This window comes from Bacillus rossius, chromosome 1 (genome assembly GCF_032445375.1).
Source record: "Bacillus rossius redtenbacheri isolate Brsri chromosome 1, Brsri_v3, whole genome shotgun sequence".
In the NCBI taxonomy this organism is placed as follows: domain Eukaryota; kingdom Metazoa; phylum Arthropoda; class Insecta; order Phasmatodea; family Bacillidae; genus Bacillus; species Bacillus rossius.
In genome coordinates, this window is record NC_086330.1 from 132747724 (window position 1) to 132761481 (window position 13758).

The 13758-nt window shown below is 35.7% G+C and overlaps 1 protein-coding gene across 3 annotated transcripts in view; it reads right to left on the minus strand.

Moving 5' to 3' along the window:
• Window positions 1-13758, minus strand: part of LOC134546145 (NEDD8-activating enzyme E1 regulatory subunit) — a 59319-nt gene that overhangs the window by 35576 nt on the left and 9985 nt on the right. The gene's annotated exons all lie outside the window — the stretch shown is intronic.

Here is a 13758-nt window from a genome sequence, read left to right on the forward strand (position 1 = left end):
TTTCAACCTCCGATTGGCTGTAATAAAAAAACGGGAATGATTTGGGAAATTATTTTAATGTCAAAAGAAACGTACATCTTTACTCTATTTTTCCACATAATCACCAAGCAGATTGAGGCATTTGTCGTACCGATGCACCAGCTTTCCAATACCCTCTGCATAAAACGATGCCTCCTGCCTATTCAGCCACGTTTTAACAGTGCTCTGCAGTTCATCATTGGTGTTGAAGCGTCGTCCTCCAAGCCACTTTTTCAACGTGGGGAAAAGGTGATAGTCACTCGGTGCCAAATCTGGACTGTAAGGAGGGTGATCAAACACTTCTCATCGAAATCTTGCAAGGAGTTGTTGTGGTTGGTGGAAGGGTGTAAACACTAGGAGACGTGTCGATTCGTGTACGAGCGATTAGGGTATCGATTAATGGGCATGCCATGGAGAAATGAAACTGTAATCATACTGCAGGGCACTGTTAAAACGTGGCTGAATAGGCAGGAGGCATAATTTTATGCAGAGGGTATTGGAAAGCTGGTGCATCGGTACGACAAATGCAGGGTGGCCACTCTATTATTAAAACCAAATTCCAGACTTTTTCCAGATTTTTCCAGGTTTTCTTAAGATTTTCCAGGTTTAAAAAAATTGACATATATGTGGCAAAAAAATATATTTTGAAATAGTTTTTCAATTGTTTTGATTAATGTTGTTTACCGACATCAAGGACACTATAACAATAATCACTTTAAGAATTTATTAAAACCAAGAATACTCACCAATCAGTGAACAAATTACAAAAACATTTTGAAGTATTTTGAAGTGTTCTTGATATAAAGTGTTATTTTATTTAAATAAAAATCGCTGATACAAAAATTCTCACTTTTCCACACACATGAACCATTTAAAGTTTTTTTATTTCTTCATCAATGAGGGCTGCCTCTTTTAAGGCATCATTCATTATTTTCGCCTTTTTTGCCTCCAGTTCCCTTAGATTTTTTTGAGCTTCTCTTTTCTTGTCCCTTTCACTTTTTTCAGCCTCTACCTTCTTTCTTTTACTCTCCAGATGCTCCTTATAACGCGCACAAGAATTCCTTGCATAGTGGATAAGCGATTTAGTAATTTGCACATGTTGCACACCCTTAGAATTCATGACAGCATCATACACAATTCTTTGTGCAATAAGACCATCCTCAGTTTGATTTTCAACCAGACAATCCGAATTTACGGAAAAACCACGTTCCAAAGCAGCATTTCCATGGGAAAGAATAAGCAAATGCTTGATAAATAGTAGTAAACTTGGAAATGATTTGCCAGATTCCACCATAACCTGCACGTAGAACAAATCTAGACGCTGATTCTGGCGATGATAAGACTTCATGGCTTCTCCCACGGAAGCTATCTGGATAAATTCTTGGTATTCTTGCAGAATCTTGTCAGCGGTGGACCCCGGGATCTGTTGCTTTTCAACTAGAAGTTCCAAGCATGCTTTAATTCTTTTCTCAGCAAGGTTTGGTTTACTACGTATCAACTCAGGGTTGATACAGGAGATTTGTCTAGTAAGACTATATGCAAGTGGAGAACGCTGCAGAACCTTTTGAAGGAAGCCAACATAAAATGATCTACAGTCATTTTTAAATTGTAGCACAACCTTCTCAGCAAGCTGACCTCGTATGTACCTTCTTCAGAGCATCTGTAGCTGCAAAACCAATGTCCACCTGATTTGCCAGCAGAAGGTTTTCATTTTTCGACAAGTCAATGTTTGTAATTGATTGAGCACTTTCGATAACCTCTTTTCTAACAACTCTCTTAAGCACAGTGGTTGTGAGTGCCTGAAGTTCTTGATGCAAGAATGGTGCCATTGGGTCATCACTCTGAAATTCTCGTAGAAAGGGTTCTACAAGTGATGCTCCAGCAGTGAAAAAGGCCAGTTTGGCACCCATCATCTCATCCTTTACAGCACTACAAATAATCTTGAAATTTTGGGATTCTTTAAGAGCAGGAAAACTTCGTTTGAAGTGTGAATCTTAGGTTAGCTTCATGGTGTTGACCAGGATGAGTGGAAAAAAATGCAGTAACGTACATATTTCTATCTTGGCATGACTTCGCATTTTGGTGAAATTTCGATTTGGCGTGGCTTAAAAAGGCACCTCTGCCCATAGTATCTAACTTAAAACTTTTCGCACAGATCTTGCACTTTGCGCTACCTTTGTCTTTAGGGTCCTCGGTGGCCCACGGAAACTCCACCTCATAGCGACAGGAATATCTCGTTGACATGATCCTAACCTCCCTCCTGCATTCACTGCTACAAGATACTCATGCTTCCAAAAACTACAAACAAAAAATTATTCACGTTCGTGTTCCGCTAAACAATCGACGCACCATCGCCATCTTCTAAACCCTCCTCATACCTCACAAACGAAAAAACTGCGCAATACGCCAATAAGAATATAAGAACGCATATAATTTTTGTCATTGGTTCCTACGACCGATCATTGCAACCAACTGCTGAATTCAAACTCATGTACTACCATTGTATTACCCACGCATTCGTGGAGCGTATTACTGTTAGAAACGATGTTTATGGTGGTAGACCTGGGTAAAGTATTTTTTTTTTTTTTTTTCGTTAGTCATTTATAGGGATGGGAAATATAGTTCTTTGGAAAGAACTAGTTCGTTCGGAACTAGTCACTTCAAAGACTAGTTCTTTAGGAACCGTTCTATTGAACTACATCGGTCGGGGACTGTATCGCGGTTTCCAATGTTTAAACAAAATATTCCATACATGACACCAACACAATCGTTACAGACTTTTTGTTTTATGGGCATTTCTTTTTCTATAAATAAAAGAGGCACACAGTAATCCGATGCTTGTAAACAATATCTCCCATTACAAATGAGCGACTATCATATTGTTTTTCTTTCACACGCTTCATACATTTTTGAATGTGTATCAATTTATTTTCTGCGAGTAAAGTGCTTATTTTCACATGACATGTGTACAAAACAAAATAATGGTATAGTGTTTTCTCATCTGTGAAAACCTAAGCTGATTTTTTTTCGTATTAGGTAAGTTTTATTATGTTTCTTTAAATTTTAGTGTAGTTTTGTAATGTGTGGTCTATGTGTTACATATTAAAGTTTAATTTCAGATTGTATAGGCTATCTGAAATTTGTCGTAATTACACTTATTTACGTGACACGTTTTTTAATGCCAATATGTAATGTAAATGTCTAAAGAATATTAGATAAAAATTAAGAGTTCACGATCGTCAAATGATACATCATTGCGCAAGAAAGAACGAAACGAAAATAATGACCGACAGCCTAACTACGCAATTAAATAAACTTACTGTGTGAACTATCTATGTCTTTGAACTAGCTAGTTCAGTGTGTATATGTACTCCCTTTCTCTTCGGTCTTCGTAGTTCAGATCAGTTCTTGGAACGTCTCTGCTTGGAACTGACGAAGCGATGGGGAAATATTGGTAAGGGGGGGGATGAGACTAAATAAAGAACAAACGTAAGAGAGGGAAGAAAGCAAGAAAGACGTGGCATATTGGGTGACAGTGGTTGATTTGGGGGGGGGGGGGGGGGGGGGAGGGGGGGGGAGGATCTTTCGCGCATGCGCAGTAAGTACCAAACAGAGTAGGAGACGAGAAACACGCAAAGAACGAAAGAACGATTGTTTTTGGTAACAGCGAACTAGTCACCTAGGGATCTTTCGCGCATGCGCAGTAAGGACCAAACAGAGTAGGAGAAGAGAAACACGCAAAGAACGAAAGAACGATTGTTTTTGGTAACAGCGAACTAGTCACCTAGTTCGCTCGTCAGAACAGTTCCAAATGAACTGGTAGTTCGCGAACTACCCATCCCTAGTCATTTAGAACAAGTACAGGTACGAAAACACGAACGTCTTCAAATACGTAAAATGAATGTTTTGACTTCCCGTTAAGTCGTAAAACACATAGATATAGTAAATAAACAGCTGAAAAATTAATTAAATTCGAAACTAAAGCCGACGCAGTTTCTTGCAAGTCAGACGCTGCGTGTAAAAGCGGGGCACACAAACGAACTTTTCCCTAATGACTAGTAAAATTCAAGATTATTTCCAGATTTTTCCCGGGTCCTTTCCAATTCCAGACTTTTTCCAGGTTTCCCGGTTTTTCCCGGGTCGGTGGCCACCCTGCAAATGCCTCAATCTGCACGGTGATTATGTGGAAAAATAGAGTAAAGATGTACGTTTCTTTTGACATTAAAATAATTTCCCAATTCATTTCCGTTTTTTTATTACAGCCGATCGGAGGTTGAAAAAAAAATAACCCTCGTATTTATTGATACAAAAAAACTTCTATTGGTCAAATAACTGGAAAACCAATTTATATAATTATTACATAAACCATACTGAGATAACTTTCCAAGTAATAAAGAGTGGTTAACAGTGTCAAAGGCTTTGGCCAAATCAAAATAGCAGGTGTCTACCTGTCCCCTATTAATTACTTCATTATATATAGGATTAAGAAATGTAATTAAGTTAGTAGCTGTAGACATTCCTCTTCTGAAGCCATGTTGACTGCTAGATAATCTGTTACTGATATGAAAATTTAAAAATTTGGACATAATTTTTTCAAAAACTTTGAAGAAACAATTAAGTAGAGATATTGGACGATAATTAGAAACAATTTTTGAACCATTTTTATGGATAGGTGTTACATTGGCTATTTTCCATTTATCGGGAAACACTTGTGATTTTAAACTGGTATTAAAACTATGTTGTAGTAAAGGTGCTAGTAAATGGGAGCAACCTTTCAAAATAAAATTTTTAATGCCATCAGGTCCTGTTGATCTAGAGGTTTTTAGGACCTTAATTCCCCATAGGACAAGACTTTCAGAAATGGTTGGTAAAGGTATAGAATTGAAGCCCATATCAGTAATAGAAATTGGTGGGTTACAATTAGCAGACTCATATACACTAGAAAAATATTTAGCAAAAACACTGGACAACACAGAAGGATCATTACATATAACATCATTGATTTTTAAAGAGTACTGATCACAATAACCATCTTTCATTAATTTTACGTAGTGCCAAAATTTTTTGGGATTACTCTTAATGTTATTATTAGTTACTTTTAACCATTTAAATTATCCTGTTTTATTAGGATTTTTACTTGTTTCCTATAATAAGAAAAATAATTGTAGTCAAAAAGGTTGTTATTTCTCTTGTAAAGATTATGATAATGTTTCTTGGATTTTAAGGAATTAATCAATTCTTTGGAAAACCACATAGGATATTTAGATACATTTTTAGTAGTAAGTGGAATGAAAACATAAATTTTATCAGTTAAACATTTAGATAGCTGATCAACAAGTTCATTAACACCAGAAGATTTATAGAAATTTGTTCAATCACGATTTTCAATTGAATTATAGAGACCAAGAAAATTTCCATCTTTGTAATTTCTATAAACAGAAGATACGTTATTACTTGGTGAAGTTTCAAATGATAGATGACATTCAACGGTGGATGACATTCAATGGTGGATGATATACATATTCTTTGATCAATACATCTTCAGCATTAGTCACAGTGCATTGGTGTATATTCGTTAGACAAAGATCTAGTAGATTTTTTGAAGGTTGGGTATTGTTACATTGATCAAGGTTTAGGCTAGAAACAAAATTAAGTAAATGATTAGCCTTGGATTTAGAGGAACAATTCAGAACATTAATAGTATATTTGTTTAGCCAATCAATATTAGGAGCATTAATAAATAAATTAATGAATAATTTGTCTGGACTGGAAATTAGTTTATCATCAAGTGATTCAAAATAAGCCTATAATGTATTTGTAGCGGTATCAGGGGGTAGATAGATGTTACATAACGTTAGATAATTGTTATTTGCAATTTTAATTTTTAACCAAACACTTTCAATCTCGGGGAAATCATGGTTTTCAATTGGATGAACAGAAATAAACTTTTGTTTTTTAACTGCAATTAACACACCACCACCTATTTTCTTCTTACTGAGTTGAGTGTTTCTATCTTTTCTGAAGATCAAATGGACGTAGTTATGCAAAAAGGAACCAACCCACATGAAACCTATTCTGAGTATTTTGAAGTATAAAGGTAATTTCTACACTTTATAGAAATCGGTTTATTTATTTTATTCACGCTTAACATTTTCATCAGTTTAATTATGATTCGCTTATTCTATGCAATTGTGTGTGATTTGAAAAGTATTTTGCTTTGTCTATGATTATGATTTTATCTTTGGTCATAAACTTAAAATTATTTTAATTCATTTTCTCTGCATTTGTAAAGAAAAGGAGTTTTTTTATTACTTAATTTCTGGAACAAACAGTTCATGTTTTGTCAAAATTTAGAGAATCACGTTGTTATTAACAAGACAGAAAAAAAAGGTTCTTTTAGAATGTTCAGCAGTAAGCACGTTTAAGTTAGATCTACAAATAGCTACTACAAGAAATTGACGATATAAAATAATTCAAGCTGGATTGCTGAAAATTGGAGAAGATTTATAGATATTTGCAAGGAATTAAGTGAATTTATATAAAATTATTTACGAAGAATTACCAGATACTTTCAACGAGACCTGAAAACCATTAGCTGCGGATATCGACGTGTATAAAAGAACTTACCATGAATATATAATTTTGAGAATAATATCAAATTGACCTGCTGAAGAATAATCGACAAATTCAATGAAGATTTGAAGCCCGAGTCTACTTCTGTACTTCTTTCCTGCTCAACCACGACTGACTGAAGGAAGGTGGAAGAACGTTTCAACTCGACGATGGAGTATCCAGAGAAGGACGATCCGTGAGCCAGTCCGACGACAGGCCCCAGGAGACCGTTCGAGAGGAGTACCCGGAGGACTGCATTCTACCAGTACCTAGAGAGATGGATGTCGCTGTCCGTTGATCGCGCTGTGCAGTGGTCACCGAGGATTGCCTATTTTCCCTGGTGTAGTTTGCTGAAACCGAGGTTGGTTTGTCCCAGTCCCGTCCCGTCGCTGTATAAACTTTCGTCGTTACATTCAAGAGTTATATCCACGTTAATAAACAATTATTCATTCAAAGAGACTTAAAGAATTGAAAGTTTAAACAAAAATTGTAACAACTAATCTTCATACATGTTAAATTGGCTAATTTAATTATCGGATATTATACCGGGATCCCAGTATTACATAGTTTTAGACGTAGTACATGATTGGAATTCATTTTGGAGTTAGAAACTATTGATTAAGATGGTTACTCTGGTGTAATATGTTTTCACTGAAACCCAGAGGTATGCTCACCGACTGATTACTAAACGGCACACACTCATAATACATACATAATTTATTTTAGCTTGTTGTAACTTTCAACATGAACTAAACTTTAAAGTAGAGATAATATTAATTTATTTTAATCTGAATTAACTGATTTACATCTTTGCACAAATATTAATTTTAGCAACTTGATTACGACTTTGCACTTGGATTGATGAGGAACTAAAACCCCTGTAAGAAATTCCAATCATCTGAGATTAGCAAATAATTTTAATTATTCTATAGTGTGATTTATTAATTCTGTGGATCAAATATGTTATATGAATGTTATGTCAACGTTACAGAAACACTTAGATAATACACTACCATTTGTCACAGATACCATATACTTTTATTTACCACAGATAAAATAGTTACACTAAGAAGTATTTTCAGTTTGAATTCTAGTAAGGTTAATTTACACTATTAGATTCATTCATTCTGGCAGGACACCACAGATGTTAGGAAATATACAATAAATAATTAATAATTTCCGTTTGACACATTAGTGGGTTCCGTTAAAAGTTAATTATAAATTGCAATTCTCGTATTGATAACATAATGTGGGTATAATTTTAATGGTCTAGTATAAATACTGATATAATAATAACAACGACTGTACGATCAACCTTGTACTATTTAATTTATTTTCAAATAAATAGGCCTGTGCGAATATTCGTATTTTCGAATATCAAAACGAATAGTTTATTATTTGTATTCGATTCGATTTCGAATACTAACACTTCGAAAAAACGAATATTCAGTCATTTACGAAAAAGGCTGAGCGGGATCACTACATCTGGCCACGTAAAGCCCGTTTGAACACAGTAATTCGGAGCGATAACTAACGTATTTTATGTAGAAGAATGTCGTCAGGTCGTTTAAAATAGATTTGAACTGTCAGCATACTGATGAAGATAAATACGTGTCTGTAAAATCCATACAACCGGGACGTTATAGGTGACAGTTTTCAGATTAGAGGGTGAAACATGGTTTGTCGGCACTGTAATTTCGTTCCGAACGTGACGGCGAAGAGAAAGAAAATTGTACAGACCATGTGGAAAACATCTGGCCGCATACTCACAGAAAAGACTCCAAAAGCCTAACATGCTACGTCAATGTTTTACAATAGGATAATACACAGCAAACGACCGGATGCAGGCGGAAAACACCCCCCCTCCCCCTACTTTATACCCTTCTCACCCTTCCCAAATTCCTCGCGTAGTGACAGCTCAGGCAATTATCCTGTCCCGCGCGTCAAAAAAAAAAAAAACTCTTGCCAAGAACTTACTTAAAAGCTTGCGATCACGTTACATGGTGTACCAAGATTGTGAAGTAAATGTGTTTTCTATGGGTTGGCCATCATGGAATTCTCAGATAATACATATTTTAACGTTGGTAGTCTACACAAACCAAACTTGGTCCTAAAAAAATTCATAAATAGAACGTGTATCAGAATATTTAAAATTGAATTGCGATTAAAATAATAATTGTATAATGTATTAATTTTTGTCATTCCTTATTTCATTGTTATTACTACATGTGCGACCGTAACTTCTGATGAAAGTCGGCATTACTGTTGTATTACTAAGTAACAGATTTCTCTGTAAAGTTATTTAAAAAAAACAAGATTCATATTTAGTCTAGATCCCAAATATGCTTTATTTTATTTTTTAGCATATTCTGAGAATACATATGTGATTTATGCCTTATTTAATGCCAATGTAGCGACACTGCATCCATGTTCATGAATATAAAGTAAGTTTCCCAAATCAGTACATGCTTCATAATTTTTTTTTATATAATAACGTATTAAAAGTACAATACAGTAGAACCTCGTTAATCCGTGATGCGCTAATTCGGGAATCGGATAATCCGGGACGATTTAAAAGAGAAAAAAAAAAGAAGTAAAAATTGTCAGCGCTTAAAATTAACGTCACGCGGGCCAACAGACGGCAAACACTGCAAGCCATCGCGTGGCCGCCAAACTCTGCAAAGCTGTTTGTACCGATCCTTTGTGTCGCCCCCCTTTCAGCTGTCACATTTGTCACTCTTTAAACTTGAGGGGGATGTCCTGACTTCTGCTTCCCGTCTCCCATTGTTTGTTTCCACCCGCCAACGCACGGCAGGCGCCTGGCGAGTGACGTGTCTGGCTGGCATTCGGCTGTACGAAGTGGACGAAGGGGGAGGGTGCAAGGTCAGCACGATCTTATCTTTCTCTCTTCGTCTGTTGTAAATGACTGTGAACTAATGGCTAGGCGGTGCTGTCTTTTTTTAAGCCGAGACACTAATTCGAAGACGGCCGGCCCTTACCGTGAACGGCCTTAACCCAGCTGCACGCCGGTGTCTGAGAAGCTTGACAAGACCTTCCGGGCTTTTAATCGCTAGTCCGTGAAATTCGGTAATCCGTGATTATCTCGGTCCTGACCATCACGTATTAACGAGGTTCTACTGTACCTCAATAGGATGTGTTCCAAGGAAAACGTAAACAGGCCAAGTAAATTGCCCATCCCTAGATATAACATGTTTTATGGGATTTCAATTCTCATTCCAATTATTCGAACTCAATATTCGTATTCGAGAATAATTTGGTATTCGTATTCGAATTCGATTCGAACTAAAAAACTGATATCCGCACAGGCTTACAAATAAAATATAACACAATTGTGGGTTGGTTCCTTTTTGCATAACTACGTCCAAATAATGGTATGTAATAATGGGAATTTATACTATATTCGTTGAACCACGTTTCCGTGATGCATATAATGTCATAATTTGAGTTGACCAGATTACAAAAGAATTCATTTGATTTTGTTCTTAAACCTCTGACGTTTTGATAGCCAATTACCCACTCCTTAGATATTGCCTGCACGGAAAAGCTATTTCAATGCCCCTCCAAGCACCTGGGAAGAAATGGAAGCTGCCGAGTTGGTAGTTAAAGTGTTGGTGGTAAAACTATTAAGTTTTGACGGATCATCGGAAGTAGAGCTTGCAATTTGGTCAGGGTAAAGTTTACCATAATAAGGGCTTATTAAGCAACAACTAGGCTAGAATACGATGTTGATTATTTCAAAATCATCTTCTAGCACCGAGATATGAAACGAGGCGTAGGAGTCGTATTTTGTACAAAGCTTTGTCACTTTCACTTGAGACATGTTTAGTTCATTGGATATGTAATCTGTAATTTCATTCTCATGAACCGTAGGGTCGAACCTGGTAACAAAGAGGGCTTTTGTTCTTTTGTAGATTGGTTTGGAGATAGTTTTTAATGTGGAAATATTTCTAATACTGACTTTCAGTGGTGTTTTATTTTGGTTCACATCGCGTTTGGTATCTGTATTTCCGTTGGAACTGGACTTACGTCTATGTTGCATTACTGTGAATCCTTCGCTGTCCACAGGCTGAGAGTTACGGAAAGTCACGACTTCCAATGGAATACGCTGAGTTGTAACTGGGTCAAGCGGCGTGCGGTTGCCAAACTTCCGGTGGTTCAGCCACGTCAATTCTCTTGTTGATAGAAGCTTTTTTAAGTGCTTGACTATAGGATGAATTATTATCACTTTTGGAAAACAAACTTTTCTTAATTTGAAGCAATTCACGCTTTATCTCATTTGTTTCAGACATAGTATCGATCAATAACGTTTTCAAGATCAGATTATCATTCTTCAAGTCTTCGATTTTGTAACATAGAGATTTAACTAAGTTGATTAGTTCATCATTATTTCGTGAATCTGGCTTAGGTGCATCTTGTGGCGATTTTTCCATGTTACTTGTATATAAAGAGATTGTTTTCTTCTTTGGAGAACGGAACATTTTCAGATATTTGTCTTGAGTTAATTCAGTAATAGAAACATAATTTGTGGGTACTGGAAACCCAAAAAAATCTTGTATATCCAGAAATTAAGAATTAATTGTGAACAATTCAATATCCCGTACGGCAGATGAAGAACATACACATAGATGATGGAGAGCACACAATATTACAATTTACTTCTACCTTTTTACATGGTAGTGGAAATGTTTTTATTGATTATTTGTGTTTCGTTTCTGTTACAATATGACCGTTCATCTCGACTTATTTTGTCATGTAAACAAGAAAAGGTGAAAAGTATTGAACTGAACTAAATCGAGCTGACCAACTTGAAAGCAGATGTACCATTCCCTTTTTTTTATTTCTCCCTGTGGAAACAACAGAAAGGGGAATTTATTTACATGATGTCTAGTTACATTGCAGAAATTAAGGCTGTGCTGTTGGGTTGTATTGTTCTGTGTGTTCAGAAGTTTAATGCTTGTTTAAGAAGATATTTAGTGAGATTGATTGTGCCATCATAATGTCCACAAAAAATAAAAGACAGTGTGAACAGGTGTTTAGGTCAGCATATTCAGAACTGTTTCCATTATCACCAAAAGTTAAAAAGACCCAAAGTATGTGTTTTGCAGCTTGTGCCATTGTGTTATAAAAGTTTCTCATTGAGGGAAGAATGATGTTTCTAATCACGTGAAGTGTTTGAAACAATTAAGTAATGTGAAATCTGCTAAGAAAAACAAAAAATCAACAGTTTCTTTTCGATGAGCATACTAGCGACACAGACTTTATTCAAGCAAAATACTATTTTACCGGTTTTTTAATAGAATATACAGTTCATTTTATGTAGCCGATCACACTGGAAATTTGTTTCAGAAAATGTTTCTGACTTCAGACACAGCAAAAAGGCATAGTTGCAGGAGCACAAAACCTGTTACGGTAACCAAAGAAGTGGAATAGTTGTTAAACTTTTGCAAGGTGAGCCATTTTATTTGTAAATAAATGGGAACAATGGTACAAATAATAAGTTGTATTCACTTGTAGTTAGTTATAATGAACCTTCTTATATGTAATTCAATTGTTAGTTATGTGTTGGCTATGCCAACTTTGTAAGGTGCTTCAACTAGCAAAAAATATTGGAGAGCTTTTACTGACAGAACTCTGTGCCGTTGCACGTACTCAACCTGTTGGCATGATTTTTTTTTTTTTTTTGCAAACTGGACATCATGTAGGCTCAATTTTGTGAATTTTGAAAATTATTTCTTTGTTATGTAAGTTTTGTATTTTAATCATATCTAAATGTAAATTGTGAGAAATGTGAAACGTATTTATTATCTAAAGTGAAGTGCTTTAAGATATTCATACAACAAAAGGAAAATCATTAATTTTTTGGACTTTATAAAAAATAAGCATTTGTTTTAAACACTAATATTTAATTACCTTAATATTTTTCATTTATTTGAGATGTATTAGTGATAATTTTGGAACTAAACCTGTATTGTTTTCATTTTTTCTCACCAAGTTTGACGTCTTGTGTCAATATCTATGGTGTAGCTTCTTAAGGAGATGATCTATTTGCCTCCTTCTTCTTCCTAATCAGTCAGCCATCATGTAATCATCTTTGTTAAAATTCTGTTTTAATCTGCTGGATTATGCGGTGAATTGACTGCCTCCTACCACCTTTTGGGTGAGTTTTCTTTCTTGATTACCCCGGAATCATGTTCTTTATTAATTTTTGGCCGATGTCTTAATTTTGGTGATTTTTTGTTAATTCTTTTAGCAGTCCTTGTGAGTGGCGTGAGACATCCGGGCCATGCTTGAGGTAGTCCACTAAGTATGGGACGGGAGTGAGCATTTTCTCCTCTGCTATTGACATCAGGATGCAGCCAAATAAATAAGGAAAGTTAGCTTATTCATCTTTCGGCTTCCAGCATGTTTCGGCATGAAGTTTTATCTACTTTCGGCATCATCGGCTCTATCACGTAGAAAAATAATCAAGTGAAAGGAACTTTCCGTCGCTTCATTTAATGAATAAAGTACATTTTAGTTATTAACCTCAAAAATATTTTTTTTTTTTTTGTAATTGCCACTGGTGTAACCAGCCATGTGCTCTTTGCCTTTTAAAGTGTTGTAATAGTACGGGGCCCCAAGCTTGCAAGTTTAATTTAATGTGTTGTGAAACGGAATACTCATATCTTTGTAAGTTAAGTATGTGCATGATTTTATTTAAAAAAAAAATTTTTTAATAAAAATAAATGGTATGAACTGAAATAAAAAAGTATTAATTCATGTAAAATCAGTTCCTTTCGTAAGTTAATTTAATAAATATTTGTGTTGTTCTGTTGGTTGTAAGAGCCACGTGATGAGCCAGTAGGCATTTTCTCTCTACTTGTATATCTCTACACAAAGCAGTGCCATTGAGCCTAAGGTCCTGGAGCTTCCCTGTTGTGTCCACCCCACAAGGTTAACCTAACCGACTGAGGTGGATAGGGCAGAACAACTCAAAAATTTGGGTGAGCCTTAACAAAATTCTATAGCCTTTTGTTCTGACAACACACAGATGTGGTTGGACATAAGAACGGCATGGTTCCCATCCTGTTTTCAATAATAATAATAGCAACAACAACAACAACAACA